The sequence below is a fragment of the Mesoplodon bidens genome, assembly GCF_964165515.1.
Source record: "Mesoplodon bidens genome assembly, chromosome: 1".
NCBI lineage: Eukaryota > Metazoa > Chordata > Mammalia > Artiodactyla > Ziphiidae > Mesoplodon > Mesoplodon bidens.
Genome location: NC_138176.1, coordinates 163,154,685 through 163,180,451, shown reverse-complemented (window position 1 = coordinate 163,180,451; position 25,767 = coordinate 163,154,685). Strand labels below are relative to the sequence as shown.

Below are 25,767 nucleotides of genomic sequence, written 5' to 3'. Positions count from 1 at the left end.
TTTGTTGGGAGATTTTTGATTATTGATTACTTATTCAGTCTCATTACTTGTTATTGGTCTGTTCAGATTTTCTTCATGATTCAGTCTTGGTAGGTTATGTGTTTCCAGAAATTTATCCATTCTTCTAGGTTATCCAATTTGTTGGTGTACAGTTATTCATAGCATTCACTTGTAATCACTTTCATTTCTGTGACATTAGCTGTAATGCTCTCATTTCTGATTTTTATTTGAATCTTTTTTATCTAGTCAAGGACTTGTCAATTTTATTCCTTCAAAAAACAACTACAGTTAACCCTTGAACAACATGAGTTTGAACTGTGTGGGTCCACTTATCTGTGGATTTTTTTCAGTAAATATACGGTTGGCCCTCCATATTCATGGGTTTTGCTTCATGCTGTTCTACATCATTTTGTATAAAGTATTGAGCTTCCTCGAATTTTGACATTTGTGTGGGTTCCTGGAACCAATCCCCTGTGGATACTGAGGGATGACTGTATTAGTTTTGTTGACCTTTTCAATTTTTAAAAAATTCTCTATTTTATTTATCTCTCTCTGCTTTGTTATATCCTTTCATCTTCTAAGTCTGGGTTTAGTTCTTTTTCTAGTCTCTTGAGGTATAAAGTTAGATTGTTGATTTAAGGTTTTAAAATATTTACAGCTATAAACATTCACAGCTATAAAACTTCCTTTAGCACTGTTTTCACTGCACCCCATAATTTTTGGTGTTATGTTTTTCATTTTCATTTGTCTCAAGGTATTTTTTTTTTTTTTGCAGTATGCAGGCCTCTCACTACTGTGGCCTCTCCCATTGCGGAGCACAGGCTCCGGACGCGCAGGCTCAGCAGCCATTGGCTCATGGGCCCAGCCGCTCCGCGGCATGTGGGATCCTCCCGGACCGGGGCATGAATCCGCGTCCCCTGCATCAGCAGACGGACTCTCAACCACTGCACCACCAGGGAAGCCCTGTCTCAAGGTATTTTCTAATTTCCCTTGCAACTTCTTTGACCCATTGGTTGTTTAAGAGTGTGTTGATTGATTTCCACAGATTTATGGATCTTCCAGTTGTCCTTCCGCTATTGATTTTTTTAATAGAAGGGAATTTATTATTTATTATTTTTTAAAGTTTATGACTTTTTTGAATTTTTAATTTTTTATAAAATGTTTAAAGGTTATACTCCGTTTAGAGTTATTACAAAATATTGGCTATATTCCCTGTTTGTACTACACATCCTTCTAGCCTATCTTACACCTAGTAGTTTTTAAAAAATTTTTTATCGGGGTATAATTGATAAACAATGTTGTGTTAGTTTCAGGTGTACAGTAAAGTGAACCTGTTATACAAATACATATATCCACTCTTTTATTTATTTTATTTTTTTTACTTTTTTTAATATCTTTATTGAAGTATAATTGATTTACAATGTTGTGTTTTCTGCTGTACAACAGAGTGTATCAGCTATATGTATACATATATCCCCATATCCCCTCCCTCTTGAGCCTCCCTCTCACCCTCCCTATCCTACCCCTCTAGGTCATCACAAAACATCAAGCTGATCTCCCTGTGCTATGCAGCAGTTTCCCACTAGCCATCCATTTTACGTTTGGTAGTGTATATATGTCAGTGCTACTCTCTCACTTCATCCCAGCTTCCCCTTCCCCCTCTGTGTCCTCAAGTCCTTTCTCTATGTCTGCGTCTTTATTCCTGCCCTGCCACTAGGTTCATCAGTACCATTTTTTTAGATTCCATATATGTGCATTAGCATATGGTATTTGTTTTTCTCTTTCTGACTTAACTTCACTCTGTATGACAGACTCTAGGTCCATCCACCTCATTACAAATAACTCAATTTCGTTCCTTTTTATGGCTGAGTAATATTCCATCATATGTATGTGCCACATCTTCTTTATCCATTCATCTTTTTAGATTCTTAGATTTCTTGTTTCATTCCATTGTGATTGGAAAATATACTTTGTATAATTTCAGGGTTCTTGAATTTGCTAAACCTTGTTTTGTGGCCTAACATGTGATGTGTTCATGTGTAATTGAGAAGAATGCATACTCTATTAGGTGGCATGTTTTGTATATGACTGTTATGTTCAATTAGTCTGTAGTGTTGTTCAAGTCCAGTATTTCCTTATTGATTATCTGGGTTTTTTAAATCCATTATTGAAAGTGGGGCATTGAAGTGTTCTACTATTATGTTGTTGCCTATTTCTCCCTTCAATTCTGTCAATATTTGCTTCATATATTTGGGAGCTCTGAAGTTTGGTGCATAAATATTTTAAATTGTTATATCTCCTTGGTGAATTGACCCTTTTATAATTATATAATGTCCTTCTTTGTCTCTAACAACAGGTTTTAATTTAAAGTATATTTTATTTGATTAGTATAGCTACCCTTGTTCTCTTTTGGTTACCATTTACATGGAATATCGTTTTCCATCTTTTCACTTTGAGCCAATGTGTGTCCTTAGATCTAAAATATGTCTCTTGTAGATAGCATATAGTTGAATCCTGTTTTTTGTTGTTTTTATCATTCATATATAAACTCACTACAGAACTTTCCTACTGTTTTCAAATGCCCTTTATTTGATTGCTGTGAAGGGTATGCTACATTTTGAATTTGATTTTGTATAATAAAATTACTTCCAAAATGGTTCTAACAGTTGATACTAACCCGACACTAGTTTCCTGTTTCCTTTCATCTTTGTCATTCTTCTCCCATTTCACCCCCACACATTTAAATTGCTAATTATCAGATGGGTGTGAGCTGGTTTACTTCAATTACAATTGAGGCTGAGCATCTTTTCATCAGTCCTTTCCCTTTATAATGTGTGACTTTTTGTTAGACTAAAGAAATCTTTTCCTACTTTGAAGATCATAAATCTCATTTTTTAATCATAATTTTAAAGATAGACCTTTAACCCATCGTTAGTTTTATTATGAATAGGTATGAGGTAGGGCTGTACTTTAAAAACATCTTTTACGAATGGTTAACCATCTTTTTCTAGATATTACCAGTATTCCCCAATGCTTTTCTCTTTCCATTTATACATTTTTCATGATCTCCAATTAAAGAAAGTGGTCATCATGAAATAAAAGGAACAAAATGAAGAGAAGAAAAAGAATGTACATTTACTAACGATGAATTGTGCATCCCAATCAGACATTTGAAGACAATCCTTACCCTAGTTTTACCATTTGAAAATAACTGGCAAAACTACAATGCAAAGTGTATGTAATTGAAGTAAGTGAAATAGTGAAAGCTATGCATTCATATGTTTTTGTTGATATGCAACTATTTTTAAAATTTTTTCTACAATTTAAAAATTACTTTCCATTTACAGTTATTGCAAAATATTGGCTATCTTCCCTGTGTTGTACAGTACATCCTTGAGCCTATTTTACACCCAATAGCTTGTACCTCCCACTCCTCTACTCCTGTATTGCCCCTCCTCCCCCACACTGATAACCACAACTTTGTTCTCTATATCTACGAGTCTGATTCTTTGTTATATACACTAGTTTGCTGTATTTTTTAGATCCCACATATAATTGATATTGTAGAATATTTGTCTTTCTCTGACTTCTTTCACTTAGGATAATGCCCTCCAAGTCCATCTATGTTGCTGCAAGTGGCAAAATTTTGTTCTTAGCTGGGTAGTATTCCATTGTGTGTGTGTGTGTGTATGTGTGTATGTGTATGTATGTATGTATGCACACACCACATCTTTATCCATTCATCTGTTGATGGACACTCAGGTTGCTTCCATATCTTGGCGATCGTACATAATGCTCCTAGGAACATCGGGAGGCATGTATCTTTTCGAATTAGTGTTCTTGGGTTTTTAGATATGTACCCAGGAGTGGAATTGCTAGATCATATGGTAGATCTAGTTTTAGTTTTTTGAGAAACCCCCATATTGTTTTCCACATTGACTGCACCAATTTACATTCCCACCAGCAGTGTACAAGTGTTCCCTTTTCTCCATATCCTCACCAACATTTGTTATTTGTGTTCTTTTTGATGATAGCCATTCTGACAGGTGTGAGGTGATATCTCATTGTGTCTTTGATTAGCATTTCCCTGATGATTAGTGATGTTGAGCATCTTTTCATATGTCTTTTGGCCATCTGCATTTCTTCTTTGGAAAAATGTCTGTTCTTCTGCCCATTTTTTAATTGAGTTGTTTGCTTTTTTTTTTTTGATGTAGAGTTGTATGAGCTGTTTGTAAATGTGGTATATTAATCCATTATCAGTCATATCATTTGAAGAGATATATTCTCCCGTTCAGTAAGTTGTCTTTTCAATCCGTTTTGTTGATGGTTTCCTTTGTTGTGAAAAAGCTTTTAAGTTTAATTAGGTCTTATTGTTTATTTTTGCTTTTATTTCCTTTACTTTAGGAGACAGATCCAAAAAAATATTGCTGCAATTTATGTCAAAGAGTGTTCTGTCTATGTTTTCCTCTGGGAGTATCTGGTCCTACATTTAGGTTTTAATCCATTTTGAGTTTGTTTTTGTATATGGTGTTAGAGAATGTTCTAATTTCATTCTTTTACATGTAGCTGTCTATTTTTCCCAGCACTGCTTATTAAAGAGGCTGTTTTTTCTCCATTGTATGTTTTTGCCTCCTTTGTTATAGATTAATTGACTGTAAGTGCATGAGGTTATTTCTGGACTCTCTGTCCTGTTCCATTGATCTATGTATCTGTTTTGGTACCAATACCATACTGTTCTGATTACTGTAGCTGTGTAGTATAGTCTGAAGTCAGGAAGCCTGATTCCTCTAGCTCTGTTTTTCTTTCTCAAGATCATTGTGACTATTTGGTGTCTTTTGTGTTCCCATACACATTTAAAAATTATTCCAGAGACTTCCCCAGTGGTCCAGTGGTTAAGACTCCACACTTCCAATGCAGGGGGTGCAGGTTCAATCCCTGGATGGGGAACTAAGGTCCCATGTGCTGCACAACACGGCCACAAAATAAAAATAAATAAAATAACAATAAGAATAATAAAATAATTTAGAAAAAGGAAATAGTTTTTAAAAATTATTCTAGTTTTGTGAAAAAAGCCATTGGTATTTTGATAGGGATTGTGTTGAATCTGTAGATTGCTGTGGGTAGTATGGTCATTTCAACAAAATTGATTCTTTCAATCATAGAATACAGTATATCTTTCCATCTGTTTGTGTGGCCTTCAATTTCTTTCATCAGCATCTTAATAGTTTTAGGAGTATAAGTTTTTTTGCCTCCTTAGGTAGTTTTATTCCTAGGTATTATTTTTTGATATGGTGGTAAATGGGATTGTTTCCTTAATTTCTCTTTCTGATATTTCATTGTCAGTGTATAGAAATGCAACAGATTTCTGTATACTAATTTTAGATCCTGCAACTTTACTGAATTCATTGATGAGCTCTAGTAGTTTGCTGGTAGCATCTTTAGGATTTTCTATGTATAGTATTATGTCATCTGCAAACTTCTTTCTTTCCCACTTGGATTCCTTTTATTTCCTTTACTTCTCTGATAACTGTGGCTAGGACTTCCAAAACTATGTTGAGTAAAAGTGGTGAGAGTGGGTTCCTTGTCTTGTTCCTGATCTTAGAGGAAATGTTTTCAGCTTTTCACCATTGAGTATGATGTTAGCTGTGTGTTTGTCACATATGATCTTTATTATGTTGAGGTATGTTCCCTGTATTCCTGCTTTCTGGAGAGTTTTTATCATAAATGAATGTTCAATTTTATCAAAAGCTTTTTCTGCATCTATTGAGATGATCATATGGTTTTTATTCTTCAATATGATATACCATATTAACAAATTGATTGATTTGTGGATATTGAAAAATCCTTGCAACCCTGGGATAAATCCTACTTGATCATGGTGTATGATCCTTTTAAAGTATTGTTGGATTTGGTTTGCTAGTATTTTGTTGAGGCTTTTTGCATCTATGTTCATCAATGATATTGGCCTGTAATTTTCTATTTTTGTGATGTCTTTGTCTGGTTTTGGTATCAGGGCGGGTGATGGTGGCCTCATAGAATAAGTTCAGAAGTGTTCCTTCCTCTGTAATCTTTCGGAATAGTTTCAGAGGATAGATGTTAACTCTTCTCTAAATGTTTGGTAGAATTCACCTGTGAAGTCATCTGGTCCTGGACTTTTGTTTGTTAGGAGTTTTAAAATTACTGATTCAATTTCATTACTAGTAATTGGTCTGTTCATATTTTCTATTTCTTCCTGGTTCAGTCTTGAGAGATTGTACCTTTCTAAGAATTTGTGTTGTGAATTTGTACCTTTCTAAGAATTTGTCTATTTCTTTTAGATTGTCCATTTTATTGGTATAGTTATTTGTAGTAGTCTCTTATGATCCTTTGTATTTCTCTGGTGTCAGTCGTAACTTCTTTTTCATTTCTAATTTTATTGATTTGGGTTCTCTCCCTGTTTTTCTTTTTCTTTTTTCTTTATTAATTTTTAAAAATTTATTTATTATTTATTTTTGGTTGCATTGGGTCTTTGTCACTGTGCATGGGCCTTCTCCACTTGCGGCGAGCAGGGGCCCTCCCCGTTGCAGTGCACAGGCCTCTCACTGAGATGGCCTCTCTTGTTGCGGAGCACAGGCTCTCGGTGCGTGGGCTTCAGTAGTTGTGGCACGCGGCCTCAGTAGTTGTGGCTCGTGGGCTCTAGAGCACAGGCTCAGTAGTGGCGGCACACGGGCCTAGCTGTTCTGCAGCATGTGGGATCCTCCCGGACCAGGGCTCGAACCCGTGTCCCCTGCACTGGCAGGCAGATTCCCAGCCACTCTGCCACCAGGGAAGCCCCCTCCCTTTTTTTCTTGATGCATCTGGATATGTCTTTTTTATAGACAGTATGGAAAATGTAAAGAATTATAGAAGTTTAATAACATTTTATCATGTAGAACAAAGTGTTGATATCTGGTCACTTTCCTTGTTCATCTCAATGTGGGTAGAATATGTTATGTATGAGTTTTATGGGAGAATATACTATTATGAGGCAAGTCTGGAAGCAGAAATCAGTTAAGAATCTATTGTAACTATCTGGGATAGGGACAATCATGGTTTGGACTAGGGTGCTGGCTGTAGAAGTATAGAGAACTGGGAAGATTTTCATTATTTTGAAGGTGGAGATGATAGCTTGCTGAGAGATCTCTGCATTCTCTCACTGCATATCCAACAAAGAGAGCTCCAAAATTTTGGCTTAAGCAAACCAAAGATTGGAGTCGCTTTTAAGATAGGGTGGCCTGGGAATGGAGTCATTTTTTACCAGAGGCATTAGGAGTTTCACTTTGAACATACTAATTTTAGTATGCCAGTTAGACCTCCCAGAGGAGATAGAAAGTGAACAGTTGGATACACAAGTCTGAAGTGCTAGAGAAGGGACTAGGTTTGATAGTGTCCCACCATTTGGCACAATACCTCACAGCTTTAGTATGTATGTGCTTCATGACTCTTTGTTTGGAGAACTCTGATACAATTGTTTTTGGAAATGATTGGCAGTAGCTACATGAAATTTCATTAGAGTTGTACTTTTTTTTATTATATACACAATTACGAATTTCCATATTTCTTCTATAATTGTTTGTAGGTCATTGAATTGGTTGCTTGACAATAGGAATAAATTATCTTAGTGGAAATAAGAAAGGGCATGAAAGGGTAGCTTTGGAGGATAAAAGTATAGGCAAATACTATGTATGTAATGATGTAATCATATTATAAAAGTTTCATGACCTGGAAACATTTCAAGGAAAATAATCTTTGGTATTATGTTTTTCATTTTCATTTGTCTCAAGGTATTTTCTACAATTTATACAAATAAGTAGAAAATCTGAATAAGGTAATGTACTTAAACACTGTTAATACTATACATTTTCAGATTTATGATCATTTGGGTTTCGCAAGGTCAAACTGCTTTTTTAATCATTTCTTAATCCTCCATACTTATTAGAGAGACTTATAACAGGAAGTTCACAGATACAGCTGTCCAAATACGTTCAATTGAATTGAGTTCCATGTGTTTAGAGAAAGTGCCCAGGATGTGTTCAGGAAGCAAGCACAACTGGGGGGAGGATCATGGGAGCCTGTTAGATCAGAAAAAGTGAGCACGTGTTTTTCAGTTGGGTCCTCATGAGATCAACCTTCTAATTGGCTCTGTAACATTTGATAAATTGGGTTGCAACTCAACTTTTGCAACTCAACTTTTTGTAAAATTATCTATGTTGTGGAGTTGTGAAGAGAAAATGAGAGCGTGTTTGGAGGTGTCTGGTTCATTGTTCCCAGTCAGAGTTTTGCCTTAAACAGTCATCATGAGTGTATCGGAAATCCTTCTAGCTTCAGTGCTACTCCCGGCCTAAAGCAGTTCTGAACTTGGAGATGGTGGGAGGGGGTGCAGTTCCAGGAGTGAGCAAATTACAAAAGGCCCCCTGACACTATAGCCTATGCTTCTTGACTCTTAACTGCCTTATAGCAACCATGGCTTATTGGGATGGATTGTCCAAAAGAGAATTTTATCATTTCCACCTCCCACAAAGTCCTAGTGATTATGGTTGGCCTGTATAATCATCCTCATTTTAGGGAGGATAAAAAAAAATGGAGACTAGAGATGTTAAATGAAATACTTAGGGTCACATATAAAATAAACAGTCAAATTATGACTCAGTCTCTTGATTGTTTATATGTAGCCTTTGAAAACAATGGATTTAAGAACATAATTTAGAATACATTCAGTCATGAATTCATTCTGGTGAAGCAGCCTGAGTAAAATTTAAAAATTGTGGGGAAATTTTGCTGGGTTTAGAGAACAGCTGGGAGTCAGTTTTGTCTAAATTCAGAGGATTACAAACAGGTTGAAGGGAGATTTTGAAAGGCCTAGGTTTGCAAGTACAGAAGGACCACTACATATGGTGGAGGGGGTGGGATTTTGGAACTGTGTACAGCATGACTTCCATAATCACATGTGCAGCCGCAGGAAAGATTGCCATTATTTTTTGTCTTACTCAAGGTCAGGAGGATAGTCAGTGATAATGCTGAGCCTAGGCTTAACTACAAAATCCTCTCCTACATTATGGAAATACATTGTGGAATATAACCAGATATGTAAATTTGATAAAACACTATTCTCTTCAGAACTGGTTCCAGAACAAAAATGCCCAACTACCACCTAGAGAGAGACACAGAACGTTTGCTGCTAGGAAAGCATGTGAGTTCCTTGTCCAAGGTCATTCACTTTTAAGCCTCCAGGTAGAATCTCCCAACTACATCACTGAACAGACCTTCTCTTTCACCCAGGAGGCTCTGCTGGGTAGAGCTGACTATCCTTCTCTGGAGACACAGGGAGTTCCCAGTCAACAGGATGGCTCATGTGACACTCTGGTCCCAGGTATTAAAAAGGAACCAAGCTGTGCTTTGGAGTACCAAGGTGACATGGGAAGTAAACTTGGTCCTGCCTATCCATTTGCCAGTTACAAATCAGCACTCCTTCTTCATCCTCCTACATCTTCTGTGCAGTGTTTTGAGAGGGACTGGCCTGAGAGAGGGGAAAGCCAGCATACAAGGCCCTTCATTGTGCACCATGTTTGTACTGTGCAGGAGAGGCAGCAGCAACAGAAGCAGAAGGTCCATTGTCATTACTCACTATTTCAAGAACAGCAGCAAAGTGGTTTGCTTATGTTCTCTACAGCTGCCTCAACAGCCTCAGAATCACCAAGAGAAACGGTAGTCCCAGGACAGCGTCTAATGCACCTGAATCATGGGAGTTTAGGGCAGCAGGTGCCCGCACTTCAGTCATAACAGCCTGGGGGGGGGGGTGGGTGTTCCCAGACTAATGGAGAGCCTCTCTGTTCTCAGCTTCAGCATGTACCTCGGCAAATAATGGTCAGGTCTCTGCCAATGCCTCTTGGGCAAGATATACAGCAAGGAGCTGCAGAGCAACCCAGTTCCCAAATGCAGCAGCTTTGGAATGAAGGGTCTACAAAGGTCAACTGCTGGGACCAAGAATGTGGCTCTAGGAAATGATTCTAAGCTTCTGAAATAATAGCCATAGGTCATCCCATAGTCATCCACACAGCAGCTGAAGGCAAAGGCCTCTCCAGAGCCCGCAAATACTGTCTTTGGGAAAGCTCCAAGAGCTGTTGATCCTTTCTTGTAGGGTAGCCATGCCCAGCAGTGTTATAGCCCCTAACCAACAGCTTATAGCAATGTGTGGAAAGCTGGGCTGGAGTATGGAACACAAAACCAACAAACACAATAGCAACAAGACAACCATCCAACAGAAGTTGCTGAATCCAAAGCAATTACAAGCAACATGAAGGGAACAACTGCAGTAGCCTTTGGATGAGAGGCCTACAAGGCTGCTGTTGCAAAGCTCTCTACTCCATGGAGCCAGGGCAGCAGCTGCATGTCTTCCTGCAGCCAGTTTCACTGAAGCCCTGACTGTGAAGGACCAACAAAATCAGTTGGTGTCCATACATCCGGAAGCAGCCCCTTCACTGAGGCCTCTTGAGCTTTCTCCAGTTAAGGTAGGAACTTCCAATGGAGCTGCAGGCCCAGCTGTTGCACTCTAAAGAGCCCCAGGAGGATGTTGGATCAGCTGTGCAACCCACAGCATCCCTTTAGCTGAGAGCTGGTGCATGGGACTCAAGAGTTGTGACCAAGTCACCTGTGGATGTGGAGCAACAATATGTCACAAGATCTGAGAGTACCCAGTTGAGCATCTGAATACCACATTGGTAACCTGAGTTTTTGAGGAAAAGCCTGGCGTCTGTGAACCTCTAACTTTAAAATGGTTTTCATAATTTTGAGCTTTAAGATACAGAATCATGTTCAGTGAAACATCAAGTTGCCTAAATAGTTTTATAGTGTGATAATTATGCAAATAAGGGATAAAATAGTAAATAATACTGATTCTTCTTGGATACAAATACATGTATACATACACAGCAAAAATTTTTAAAATTAGACTGAGTTTATATTCACTAGACAGTTGCATTTGGGCAAGTAGGAAAAGCAAAGGTATAAAATATACCTTTTAAGTTATGAAACAGCTTATATAAATGTGAATAAATCTAGCATCTGATTGAATGATGGCATTTTAATTTTATTTTTTATGTTGGTCTAATTAGTATATTTTCTTTAAAAATTTTTATTGAAGTATAGTTGATTTACAATGTTGTGTTAATTTCTGCTGTACAGCAAAGTGGCTCGGTTATAGATCTCTATATATTCTTTTTCATATTCTTTTCCATTATAGTTTATCACAGGCTATTGCATATAGTTCAGTATCCCTATTGAATATAGGACCTTGTTGTTTATCTATCTGATGTATACTACTTTGTATCTGCTAATCCCAAACTCACAATCCTCCCCCCCAACCCACCTTGGCAACCACAAGTCTGTGAGTCTGTTTCTGTTTCATAGATATGTTCATTTGTGTCATATTTTAGATTCTACATGTAAATGATATCATATGGTATTTGTCTTTCTCTTTCTGACTTACTTTGCTTAGTATGATAATCTCTAGGTCCATCTATGTTGCTTCAAATGGCATTATTTCATTCTTTTTTATGGCTAAGTGATATCCTATTGTATATATATGTACCACATCTTCTTTATCCATTCATCTGTGGATGGACATTTAGGTTGTTTCCATGTCTTGACTATTCTAAATAGTGCTGCTATGAACATAGGGGTGCATGTATCTTTTCAAAATATAGTTTTGCCTGGGTATATGCCCAGGAGTGGGATTGCTGGATCATATGGCAACTCTATTTTTAGTTTTTTGAGGAACCTCCATACTGTTTTCCATAATGGCTGCACCAATTTACATTCCCACTAGCAATGCACAAGGGTTTCCTTTTCTCCACATTCTTGCCAATACTTGTCATTTCTTGTCTTTTTGACAATAGCCATTCTGACAGGTGTGAGGTGATACCTCATTCATTGTGGTTTTGATTTGCATCTCCCTGATGATTCATGATGTTGAACATCTTTTCATGTGCCTATTGGCCATCTGTATGTTTTCTTTGGAAAAATGACTATTCAGGTCTTCTGCCCATCTTAAAATCAGGTTGTGTTTTTCTGATATTAAGTTGTATGTGTTCTTTATATATTTTGGACATTAACCCCTTATCAAACATATTGTTTGCAAATATGTTCTTCCATTCAGTAGGTTACCTTTTTGTTGGTTTACTTGGCTGTGCAAAAGCTTAAGTATGCTTTCCTCTAGGAGTTTTATGTTTCATATCTTACACTTAGGTCTTTAATCCATTTTGAGTTTATTTTTGTATATGATGTGAAAAAATATTCTATTTTCATATATTTACATGTAGCTGTCCAGTTTTCCCAGCATCACTTATTGAAGAGACTGTCTTTTCCCCATTGTATATTCTTGCCTCCTTTGTGGTAGATTAATTGACAATAGGTGCCTTGGTTTATTTCTGGGCTTTGTATTTTTTTTAAAGGATAGTTGATTTACAATATTGTGTTAGTTTCAGGTGTACAGCAAAGTGATTCAGCTATATATGTATATTTTCCAGATTCTTTTCCATGATAGGTTATTACAAGACATTGAATATAGTTCCCTGTGCTATACAGTAAATCCTTGTTGTTTATCTATTTTATGTATAGTAGTTTGTATCTGTTAATCCCATATTCCTAATTTATCCATCCCCTGCCTCCCTCCTTTCTCCTTTGGTAACCATAAGTTTGTTTTCTATGTCTGTGAGTCTGTTTCTGTTTTGCTATAGATTCGTTTGTATTATTTTTTAGATTCCATGCATAAGTGATATCATATAATATTTGTCTTTCTCTGTCTGATTTTCTTCACTTAGTATGATATTCTCTAGGTCCATCCCTGTTGCTGCAAATGGCAATACTTCATTCTTTTTTATGGCTAAGTAATATCCCATTATATATATGTGTGTGTATATGTGTATGTATATATGTGTATGTATATACCACATCTTCTTAAACCAGTCGTCTGTTGATGGGCACTTGGGTGGTTTTCCATGTCTTGGCTATTGTAAATACTGTTGCTATGAACTTTGGGGTGCATGTATCTTTTTGAATTAGTTTTCATCTTTTCTGGGTATATGCCCAGTAGTGGGATTTCTGAATCAGATGGTAGCTCTATTTTTAGTTTTTAAAGGAACCTCCATACTGTTCTCCATAGTGGTTACACCAATTTACATTCCCACCAACAGTGTAGGTTTCCCTTTTTTCCACACCCTCTCAAGCATTTATTATTTGTACACTTTTTGATGATAGCCATTCTGACAGGTGTGAGGTGATACTTCATTGTAATTTTGATTTGTACTTCTCTAATAATTAGTGATGTTGTGCATCTTTTCATGTGCCTGTTGGACATCTGTATGTCTTCTCTGGAGAGATGTCTATTTAGGTCTTCTGCCCCCTTTTTTTTCTAAAGCATACAGTTCCCTGTGCTATACAGCAGGTCCTTGTTGTTTATCTGTTTTACTTATAGTAGTATGTATGTTAGTCCCAAACTCCTAATTTATCCCTCCTCCCCCTTTCCCCTTTGGTAACCATAAATTTGTTTTCTGTGTCTGTGAGTCTGTATCTGTTTTGTAAATAAGTTCATTTGTATCATTTTTTTAGATTCCACATATAAGTGTTATCATGTGATATTTGCCTTTCTCTGTCTGACTTCACTTAGAATGATAATCTCTAGGTCCATTCATGTGGCTGCAAATAGCATTATTTCATTCTTTTTTTATGGCTGAGTAGTATTCCACTATACACACACACACACACACACCACCACCACCACCACATCTTCTTAATCCATTCCTCTCTCGATGGACACTGAAGTTGCTTCCATGTCTTGGCTATTGTAAATAGTGCTGCTATGAACATTGGGGTGCATGTATCCTTCTGCCTGTTTTTTGAAAGTTTGTTTTTTTTGACATTGAGTTATTGAGCTGTTTATATATTTTGGATACTAACCCCTTGTCAGTCACATCCTTTGCAATACTTTTTCCCCTTCCGTAGGTTGTCTTTTCGTTTTGTTGATCATTTCCTTTGCTATGCATAAGCTTTTAAGTTTGATTTGGCCCCATTTGTTTATTTTTTCTTTTAATTCTTTTGCCTTAGGAGACTGACCTAAGAAAATATTGCTGCCATATGTATCAGAATATCTTGCCTATGTTCTCTTCTAGGAGTTTTATGGTGTCTTATATTTAGGTCTTTGAACCATTTTGAGTTTATTGTTATATATGGTGTAAGGGAGTGTTCTAATTTCATTGATTTACATGAGGCTGTCCAGCTTTCCCAACACCACTTGCTGAAGAGACTGTCTTTTCTCCATTGTATATTCTCACCTCCTTTGTAAAAGATTAATTGACCATAGGTGTGTGGGTTTATTTCTGGGTTCTTTATTGGATTCCATTGATCTATATGTCTGTTTTTGTGTCAGTACCATGCTGTTTTGATTACTGTAGCTTTGTAGTGTTGTCTAACATCTGGGAAGGTTATGCCTCCAGCTGTATTCTTTTCCTCAGCATTTCTTTGGCAATTCTGGGTCTTTTGTGGGTCTATATAAAGTTTAGGATTATTTGTTCTAGTTCTGTGAAAAATGTCATGGGTATTTTGATAAGGATTGCATTAAATCTGTTGATTGCTTTGGGTAGTATGGCCATTTTAACAATATTAATTCTTCCAATCCAAGAGCATGGGTTATCTTTCCATTTCTTTGAATCATCTTCAGTTTTTTTAAATCAATGTTTTATAGTTTTCAGGTTATAGATCTTTTACCTCCTCAGTTAAGTTTATTCCTAGGTTGTGGTTGTTTGTTTTTTGCTTTTTGTTTTTTTTTTGACCCAGTGGTAAACAGGATTGTTTTTTCTACTTTCTCTTTCTGACATTTCATTGTTAGTGTAAAGAAATTCAACAGATTTCTGGATATTAATCTTATATCCTGCTAGCTTGATGAACTCATTTACTAGTTCTAATAGTTTTTGTGTGGAGTTTAGGATTCTCTTTAGAGTATCTTGTCATCTGCAAATAGTGACAGGTTTACCTCTTCCCTTCCAACTTGGATACCTTTTATTCCTTGTCTGAGCGCTGTGGCTAGGACTTCCAACACTATGTTGAATAGAAGTGTTGAGAATGGGCATCCTTGTCTTGTTTTTGAATTTAGTGGGAAGGCTTTCAGCTCTTCACCATTAGTATTATGTCACTGTGGGTTTGTCATCAATGGCCTTTATCGTGTTGAGATATCTTCCCTCAATGCCCACTTTGGTGAGAGTTTTTATCATGAATGGTTGTTGTATTTTGTCAAATGCTTTTTCTGCATCTGTTGAGATGATCATGTGGTTTTTTTCTTTCTTTTTATTAACATAGTGTATCCCATTGATTTGCAAATATTGAAACATTCCTGCATCCTGAGAATGAATCCAACTTTATCATGATGTATGATCCTTTTTATATGTCATTGGACTTGGTTTGCTAACATTTTGTTGCAATGTTATTTACAGTAACCATGACATGGACACAACCTAAGTGTCTATCAATTGTTGCAACGTTATTTACAGTAACCACGACATGGACACAACCTAAGTGTCTATCAATGGATGAATGAATAAAGAAGATGTGATCTATCTATCTACAATGGAATACTACACAGCCATAAAAAAGAATGAAATCTTACCATTGGTGACAACATGGATGGACCTAGAGGGTATTATGCTAAGTGAAATAAATCAGACAGAGAAAGACAAATACCACATGATTTCACATATATGTGGAATCTAGAAAACAAAACAAACAATAAACAAAACAAAAACAGACTCATAGATACAGAGAATGGATTGGTGTTTGATAGAGGACAACAAGAGTGCTTCTGGGCAATGACATATCAGAGCTGCAACCTGGGATGGGTCTTGGAGCTCAAGGGAGCAGAAGCATTGTTGCAGCAATGATGGGTCAAAGCCATAACCGGGGACCTAGGGGTAGGGCTCAGGGCAGCAGCTGGCTAGTCCCAGCAATGATGGTTCAGAGCTGCTACTTGGGATGCAGAGAGTGGGGCTGAAGGAGCAGAGGCTGCCCTGTAATGGAACAAAGATATGACCTGGGGATGGGGTACCAAACCATGACAGCTCCAGACCATATATGGTGAGATGCTGTGGTGTTCTGATCCCAGAGAATGGGGCATAGCAGCGACTGGGATCCCTGAGGGCAAATCTCACCAGAGTCGGCTCTAGTCAGGAGGAGTAGATGCAGTTAAAGGAACACCAGGCAGCTCCATCAGTTGGGCTCAGTGTTGGTGAAGACTGTCAGAGACCTCTATAGCAAAGGCTGCAAATGTCCATGATGGTGAGGCCTTCTGGGGTCTTCTGCTCTCCATTTCCCCTGATGTGAAATTCCTCTGAGGGCAACCCTTGTGGTGCCATGCTGCTTTTGACTGTATAATGGGATGACACAAAGTAATATGATTCCTATACTTTTCTAAGTGACCTTCCTCAATTTTTGAGCTCCACAGGGGTTTTGATGCTTCTGCTTTGTAGTTCAGTGCTTTCTTTGGACTATTTTCTTTGGCCTGTAGTTATATGTTGTTTTTGTTTTTTTCTGGGGGAGATGAACATTGGGACCTTCAAGCCCTCTCTCTTGCTGACAGCCTCTTTGACTTCTGGTTTATTTTTTCTTTTTTTAAAAATTATTTATTTTTATTTATTTTTGACTGCGTTGGGTCTTTGTTGCCGTGTGCCGGCTCTCTCTAGTTGTGTTGAGCGGAGGCTACTACTCGTTGTGGTGTGCTGGCTTCTCTTGTTGTGGAGCACGGGGTCTAGATGCATGGGCTTCAGCAGCTGTGGCACATGGGCTCAATAGTTGTGGCTTGTGGGCTCTTGAGCGCAGGCTCAATTGTTGTGGCGCACGGGCTTAGTTGCTCTGTGGCATGTGGGATCTTCCCAGACCAGGGATCAAACCTGTGTCCCCTGATTGGCAGAATCAAGTCTGATTCTGATGCTTACTCTGTGTTTTCAAATTGAGGGGGGTTGTTTGGTTTTGGTCTTTTGGCATCCTTTGTATTTTTTTCTAGCTTTTTTTGAGATAAATTTACAGGGTTATATGTTAATTATATGGTATACAATGACGATTTGATACATGTATATATTGGGAAATGATTACCAAAATAAGGTTAGTTAACACATCCATCACCTCATAATTACCAATTTTTGTTGTGCTGAGAACAGTTAAGATTTACTCTCTTAGCAAATTTCAAGCATATAATACAGTATTAATAATATAGTCACCATGCTGTACATTAGATCCCTAGAAGTTACTCTTTTTATAACTGGAAGCTCGTTCCCTTTGGCCGACATCTCCTCATTGCCCCCACCCTCCAGCCCCTGGCAACCAGTTATCTACACTATGTTTCTATTTGTTCAGCTTTCTTATGATTCCACATGTAAGTGAAATCATACAGTATGTAATTTTTTCCTTAATAGCTGGAAATGATGTACTGAGTAAAAGAACTCCTGTAGATAAACCTTTAGTAATGTGGTAATAGGGTATGGAACTAGGGGAAGCATTCTATCATCCTAAGGTCTCAACCTTTTAGTAAGCCTATGCCTCTGGACTGTGAGCTTCACAATTTCTCAGTTTCTTTTGTTCACCTTTTGGTAGGAGAGGATGGGTAGAGTGGGCTACAGTTGGTATTTCCCTTCTCCCACATGGAAGGCTAGAGTTGGCTTTAGTTAGGGATTTGTCTCCCCCCAGGTCACTTAGGTTTTGATCATACCTCAGCAGGCTAGGATCTGGTTAACTAGTTTCTCCTGAGTGCAGGCCTTATTAAGAATAACAGAATGCTCTAGTGTATTTCAAAATGGTTTCCTTTGCCATCCTCCTGGCAAAAGCACAAGGAGATTTTTCTATATTTATTATGGGAACCTGGCTGAGCTCCTGGAGGTAAATCTCACAACACTGTGGTGCCCCTCAACAAAATACCAGCAAACCAAATTCAACAGCATATTAAAAGGATCATACACCATGATCAATTAGGATTCGTCCTTGGGATGCAGGGATGATTCAACATACACAAATCAATAAATGTGATATACTACCTTAACAGAAGAAAGAAAAAAATTATATGATCATCTCAATACATTTGACAAAAATTTGACAAACATTGCATTTGATGAAACACAACATTATTTCTTGATAGAGACTCTCAACAAATTAGGTGTAGAAGGAATGTACTTCAACATAATAAAGGCTGTATATGACAAGCCCATAGCTTAAATTATACCTAAGACTGAAAGGGTGAAAGTTTTTCCTCTAAGTTCAGGAACAAGACAAGAATGACCACTCTCACCAATCCTATCCAACATAGTACCGGAAATTTTAACCAAAGAAATTAGGTAAGTAAAAGAAATAAAAGGCATCCAAAATGAGAGGGAATAAGTAAAATTTTCTGTTTGCAAATGGCATGACCTTATATAAAGGAAACCCTGAAGACTCAAACAAAAAAATTGTTATCAATAATAAATTCAAGGGCTTCCCTTGTGGTGCAGTGGTTAAGAATCCGCCTGCCAATGCAGGGGACACAGGTTCGAGCCCTAGTCTGGGAAGATCCCACATGCCGCGGAGCAACTAAGCCCGTGTGCCACAACTACTGAGCCTGTACTCTAGAGCCTGCGAGCCACAACTACTGAAGCCTGTGAGCCTAGAGCCCATGCTCCGCAACAGGAGTAGCCCCCACTCACCACAACTAGAGAAAGCCCGCATGCAGCAACAAAGACCCAACACAGCCAAAATAAATAAAAATAAAATAAATAAATTTATAAAAAATAATAAATTCAAGAGTAGACCTCAAAAGTTCTCACCACAAGAAAAAAAATATAACTGTGTGTTATAGAGGATGTTAATTCGATTTATTGTGATAATTTTGCAGTGCATACAAATATCAAATCATTGTTATAACTGACTTACATACAACATACAGATATATATGTCAATTTAAAAAAAAAGATTCTGCATATGCTCCAGTGTTCAGAAAAATGTCTCATCACTTAAAACAAAACCCCACACTGTTACATGGGCATTGTTATATCTATAACTTTTACAGAGAAAATGACTTATTTTCTAGGAGGGAAAAACCCTTAAAATTCAGTGAAGTTGCAGGATACGAAATCATCATATACTTCATTGTTATAGAAATGCATTTTATCTGAAAAAGAAATAAATAAAACAATCTCATTTACAATAGCATCAAAAAGAATAAAATACTTTAGGAATAAATTTAATCAAGGAGGTGAAAGACCTGTACATTGAAAACTATTAAAAATAGTGAAAGAAATTGAAGATACAAATAAATGCAAAGATATCCCATGTTCATGAATCAGAAGAATTAATATTGGTAAAATGTCCATACTACCCAAAGCCATCTACAGATTCAATGCAATTCCTTTCAAAATTCCAATGACATTATTCTTAGAAATAGAAAAAAAATCCTAAAATAAAACAAATACAGAACCATAGAAGACTCCAAATAGCCAAAGCAATCTAGCACAAGAAAAATAAAGCTGGAGGCACCACAGTGCCTGATTTCAATATATACTACAGAACTATAGTAATCAAAACAGTATGGTACTGGCATTAAAAACAGACACATATAACAATGGAACAGAATTGAGAGCCTAGAAATAAACCCATGTATATAAGGTAAATTAATATTTAAGAAGTGAGCAAAGAAAAATCAATGGGGAAAGGATAAATTCTTCAGTAAATGGTGTTGGGAAAACTGGTTACCCAAATGCAAAAGAATGAAATTGGACCCCTAAATTACACCACTCACAAAAATTAATTCAGTGGGTTAAAGACTTTATTGTAAGACCTGAAACCTGAAAACCCCTGAAAGAAAACATAGGAAAAAACCTTCTTGATATTGGTCTTGACAATAATCTTTGCACATGGCACCAAAAGCACATTGCAATAAAAGCAAAAATATGCGTGTGGGACTACAGTAAACTACAGTCCTTCTGCACAGCAAAAGAAACAACAAAATGAAAAGGCAACCTACAGAATGGGAGAAAAATTTTCAAACCATCCATCTGATAAGGGCTTAGTAACCTAAATATATAAAGAACTCATACAGCTCAATGGTTAAAAAGAGTAACTTGAATAAAAAATGAGCAAATGACCTGAATAGACATTTCTCCAACGAAGACGAGTAAGTAACCAATAGTACATGAAAAGATGTGTAACATTACGAATCATCAAGGAAATGCAAATCAAGACCACAATGAGATATTACCTCACACCTGTCAGGATGGCTATTATAAAAAAAATACAAGAGATAAATAAAGCTTGACAAGGATGTGGAGAAAAGGGAACCCTTGTATGTGGTAGATAGGAATGTAAATTGGTACAGTCATAATAGAAAACAGTATGGAGACTCTTCAAAAAATTAAAAATTGTCATTTGATCCAGCATTTCCACTTCTGTGTATATATCCAAAGGAAGTGAAATCACTATCTCAAAGAGATATCTGCACCCTGATCTTCATTACAGCATTATTTGCATTATTTACAATAGGGTAAGACATGGAAACAACTCCAGTGTCCATCAATAAAGAAAATGTGATATTCCATTATGGGTGTGTGTGTGTATATGTTATGTATATATATATATATATATATATATATATATATATAATTTATCTTTAACAATTAAGGAAATCTCACCTTTGCAGCAAGATGGATGAAGCAGCTGCTTAAGTCAGACAGAGGAAGACAAATACTGTGTGATATCACTTATATATGGAATCTAAAAACAAAAATTGAATTTATGGAAACAGAAGAATGATGGTTGCCAGGGGCTGGGAGGATGGAGGAAATGAGATGTTGGTCAAAGGGTACAGATTTTCTATTATACATAAATAATTTCTGATGCTCTAATGTACAAAAGGGTAACTATAACTAATAATAGCTAATAATACTGTTTTTTTGTTTTGTTTTGTTTTGTTTGTGGTATGCGGGCCTCTCACTGCTGTGGCCTCTCCCGTTGTGGAGCACAGGTTCGGGACGCACAGGCTCAGTGGCCATGGCTCATGGGCCCAGCTGCTCTGGGGTATGAACCTGTGTCCCCTGCATCGGCAGGCGAACTCTCAACCACTGCGCCACCAGGGAAGCCCGTGTGTTGTATTTTTGAAATTTGCTAAGAGTAAATCATAGGTGTTCTTACAGTACACACAAAAGTAACTGTGGGATGATGGATGTGTTAATTACTTTAGTTGTGATAATCATTTTACAATATATACCCATATGAAATTATCATTATAAATGTATACAATTTTATTTGTCAATTATATCTTAATAAAGCTAGAAATACAAATAAAACAATAGAAAATTTTTCTTTTTAAAAAAATTTTATTGAAGTATAGTTGATTTACAATGTTGTGATTAATTTCTGCTGTACAGCAAAGTGAGTCAGTTATACATATATACTTTTTCATATTCTTTTCCATTATGGTGTATCACAGGATATTGAATATAGATACTTCCCTGGGCTATACAGTAGGACCTACAAAAACTTTTCTTCATTTTTAAAGGTAAATAATATACCATTGTATGCTTATATGACATTTCATTTATTTATCCTTCAGTGGAAACGAGGGTTGCTTTGATCTGTTGGTTACTGTGAATGTTGCTGCTACAATCATGGGTGAACAAATATTATTTCAAGTCCCTGTTTTTTGTTTTTGCTTTCCTTTGTTTCTGTGCCAGTTTTAAAAATAGATCTTTATTGGAGTATAATTGCTTCACAATACTGTCTTAGTTTCTGTTGTACAGCAGAGTGAATCAACCATATGAATACATATATCCCCATATCCCCTCCCTCTTGAGCCTCCCTCCCATCCTCCCTGTCCCACCCCTCTAGGTCATTGCAAAGCACCGAGCTGATCACCCTGTGCTATGCTGCTGCTTCTCACTAGCTATCTCTTTTACATTCGGTAGTGTATATATGTCGATGCTTCTCTTTCTTTGCCCCAGCTTCCCCCTCCCACCCCTTGTCCTCAAGTCCATTCTCTTATGTCTACATCTTTATTCCTGCCCTGCAACTAGGTTCAGCAGTATCTTTTTTTTTAGATTCCATATATATGAGTTAGCATACGGTATTTGTTTTTCTCTTTCTGACTTCCCTCTGTATGACAACTCTAGGCCCATCCACCTCATTACAAATAACTCAATTTTGTTTCTTTTTACAGCTGAGTAATATTCCCTTGTATATATGTGCCACATCTTCTTTATCCATTCATCTGTCAGTGGACATTTAGGTTGGTTCCATGTCCTGGCTGTTGTAAATAGTGCTGCAGTGAACACTGTGGCACATGTCTCTTTTTGAATTATGGTTTTCTCAGGGTATATGCCCAGTAGTGGGATTGCTGGGTCATACGGTAGTTCTGTTTTTAGTTTTTTAAAGAACCTCCATACTGTTTTCCATAGTGGTTGTATCAATTTACATTCCCACCAACAGTGCAGGAGGGAAACACTTTTCACCACACCCTTTCCTGCGTTTATTGTTTCTAGATTTTTTGATAATGGCCATTCTGACTAGTGTGAGGTGGATACCTCATTGTAGTTTTGATTTGCATTTCTCTAATAATTAGTGATGTTGAGCATTTTTCATGTGCCTCTTGGCCATCTGTATGTCTTCCTTGGTGAAATGTCTATGTTTTCTGCCCATTTTTTAACTGGATTGTTTGTGTTTTTGATATTGAGCTCCATGAGCTGTTTGTATATTTGGGAGATTAATCCTTTGTCTGTTGTTTCATTTGAAAATATTTTCTCCCATTCTGAGGGTTGTCTTTTTGTCTTGTTATGGTTTCCTTTGCTGTGCAAAAGCTTTTAAGTTTAATTAAGTCCCATTTGTTTATTTTGTTTTTATTTCCATTACTTTAGGAGGTGGGTCATAAAAGGTCTTGCTGTGGTTTATGTCAAAGAGTGATTTTTCCTTTGTTTTCCTCCAAGAGTTTGATAGTGTCTGGTCTTACATTTAGGTCTCGAATCCATTTTGAGTTTATTTTTGTGTATGGTGTTAGGTAGTGTTCTAATTTCATTCTTTTACATGTAGCTGTCCAGTTTTTCCAACACTAATTATTTTTTTTTATTTTTTATTTTTCGGTATGAGGGCCTCTCACTGTTGTGGCCTCTCCCGTTGCAGCGCACAGGCTCCGGATGCGCAGGTCCAGCGGCCATAGCTCACGGGCCCAGCCGCTCCGCGGCATGTGGGACCCTCCCGAACCAGGGCACGAACCTGCGTCCCCTGCATCGGCAGGCGGACTCTCAACCACTGCGCCACCAGGGAAGCCCTCCAACACTAATTATTGAAGAGGTTGTCTTTTTTCCATTTTATGTTCTTGCTCCTTTATCATAAATTAGGTGCCCATATGTGCGTGGGTTTATCTCTGGGCATTCTATCCTGTACTGTTGATCTATATTTCTGTTTTTGTGCCAGTACCATACTGTGTTGATTACTGTAGCTTTGTGGTATAGTTTGAAGTCTGGGAGCCTGATTCCTCCAACTCTGTTTTTCTTTCTCAAGATTGCTTTGGCTTTTTGGGGTCTTTTGTGTGTCCATACAAATTGTACAATTTTTTGTTTTAATTCTGTGAAGAATGCCATTGGTAGTTTGATAGGGGATGGCATTGAATCTGTAGATTGCTTTGGGTAGTATAGTCATTTTCACAATATTGATTCTTCCAATCCAAGAACATGGTATATTTCTCCATCTGTTTATGTCATCTTTGATTTCTTTCATCAGTGTCTTATAGTTTTCTGCATACAGGTCTTTTGTCTCCTTAGGTAGGTTTATTCCTAGGTATTTTATTCTTTTTGTTGTGATGGTAAATGGGATTGTTTCCTTAATTTCTCTTTCTGATTTTTGGTTGTTGGTGTATGGGAATGCCAGAGATTTCTGTGCATTAATTTTGTATCCTGCAACCTTACCAAATTCATTGATTAGTTCTAGTAGTTTTCTGGTGGCATGTTTAGGATTTTCTATGTATAGTATCATGTCATCTGCGAACAGTGACAGTTTTACTTCTTTTCCAATTTGTATTCCTTTTATTTCTTTTTCTTCTCTGACTGCTGTGGCTAGGACTTCCAAAACTATGTTGAATAAGAGTGGCGAGAGTGGGCAACCTTGTCCTGTTCCTGATCTTAGTGGAAATGCTTTCAGTTTTTCACCATTTAGTATGATGCTTGCTGTGGGTTTGTCATATATGGCCTTTATTATGTTGAGGTATGTTCCCTTTATGCCCATTTTCTAGAGAGTTTTTATCATAAATGGGTGTTGAATTTTATCAAAAGCTTTTTCTGCATCTATTGAGATGATCATATTGTTTTTATTCCTTAATTTGTTAATGTGGTGTATCACATTGATTGATTTGCATATATTGAAGAATCCTTGCATCCCTGGGATAAATCCCACTTGTTCATGGTGTATGATCCTTTTAATGTATTGTTGGATTCTGTTTGCTAGTATCTTGTTCAGGATTTTTGCATCTATGTTCATCAGTGATATCGGTCTATAATTTTCTTTTTTTGTTGTATCTTTTTCTGGTTTTGGTATCAGGGTGATGGTGGCTTTGTAGAATGAATTTCGGAGTGTTTCTCCCTCTGCAATTTTTTGGAAGTGTTTGAGAAGGATGGGTGTTAGCTCTTCTCTAAATGTTTGATAGAATTCGCCTGTGAAGCCATCTGGTCCTGGACTTTTGTTTGTTGGGAGATTTTAAATTACAGTTTCAATTTCATTACTTGTGATAGGTCTGTTTATATTTTCTAGTTCTTCCTGGTTCAGTCTTGGAAAATTGTACTTTTCCAAGAATTTGTCCATTTCTTCATGGTTGTCCATTTTATTGGCATATAGTTGTTTGTAGGAGTCTCTTATAATCCTTTTTATTTCTGCAATGTCAGTTGTGATTTCTCCTTTTTGATTTCTAATTTTATTGATTTGTGTCCTTTCCGTTTTGTTCTTGATGAGTCTGGCTAAGGGTTTATCAGTTTTATTTATCTTCTCAAACAATCAGCTTTTAGTTTTATTGATCTTTGCTATTGTTTTCTTCATTTCTATTTCATTTATTTCTGCTCTGATCTTTATGATTTCTTTCCTTCTACTGACTTTGGGTTTTCTTTGTTCTTCTTTCTCTAGTTGTTTTAAGTGTAGGGTTAGATTGTTTACTTGAGATTTTTCTTGTTTCTTGAGATGAGATTGAATTGCTATAAACTTCCCTCTTAGAACTGCTTTTGCTCTGTCCCACAGGTTTTGGGTCATCGTGTTTTCATTGTCATTTGTTTCTATGTATTTTTAAATTTCTTCTTTGATTTCTTCAGTGATGTCTTGGTTATTTAGTAGTGCACTGTTTAGCCTCCATGTATTTGTGTTTTTTACAGTTTTTTTCCTGTAATTGATTTCCAGTCTCATAGCATTGTGGTCAGAAAAGGTGCTTGATATGATTTCAATTTTCTTAAATTTTCTGAGGCTTGATTTGTGACCCAAGATGTGATCTCTCCTGGAGAATGTTCCATGTGTACTTGAGAAGACAGTGTATTCTGCCACTTTGGGGTGGAATAGTCTATAAATATCAATTAAATCTATCTGGTCTACTGTGTCATTTAAAGCTTGTGTTTCCTTGTTTATTTTCTGTTTGTATGATCTGTCCATTGGTGTAAGTGGGGTATTAAAGTCCCCTACTATTATTGTGTTACGGTCAATTTCTCCTTTCATGGTTGTTAGTATTTG

General features: G+C 36.9%; 1 long non-coding RNA gene across 2 annotated transcripts in view; it reads left to right on the top strand.

Moving 5' to 3' along the window:
- The window catches only part of LOC308619333, a 132,732-nt gene that overhangs the window by 53,053 nt on the left and 53,912 nt on the right, over nucleotides 1–25,767 (top strand). For both annotated transcript variants that reach the window (XR_014016153.1, XR_014016154.1), the window contains one exon: nucleotides 776–973. This is a non-coding gene — a long non-coding RNA (uncharacterized lncRNA). The remainder of the gene's footprint in view (nucleotides 1–775; nucleotides 974–25,767) is intronic.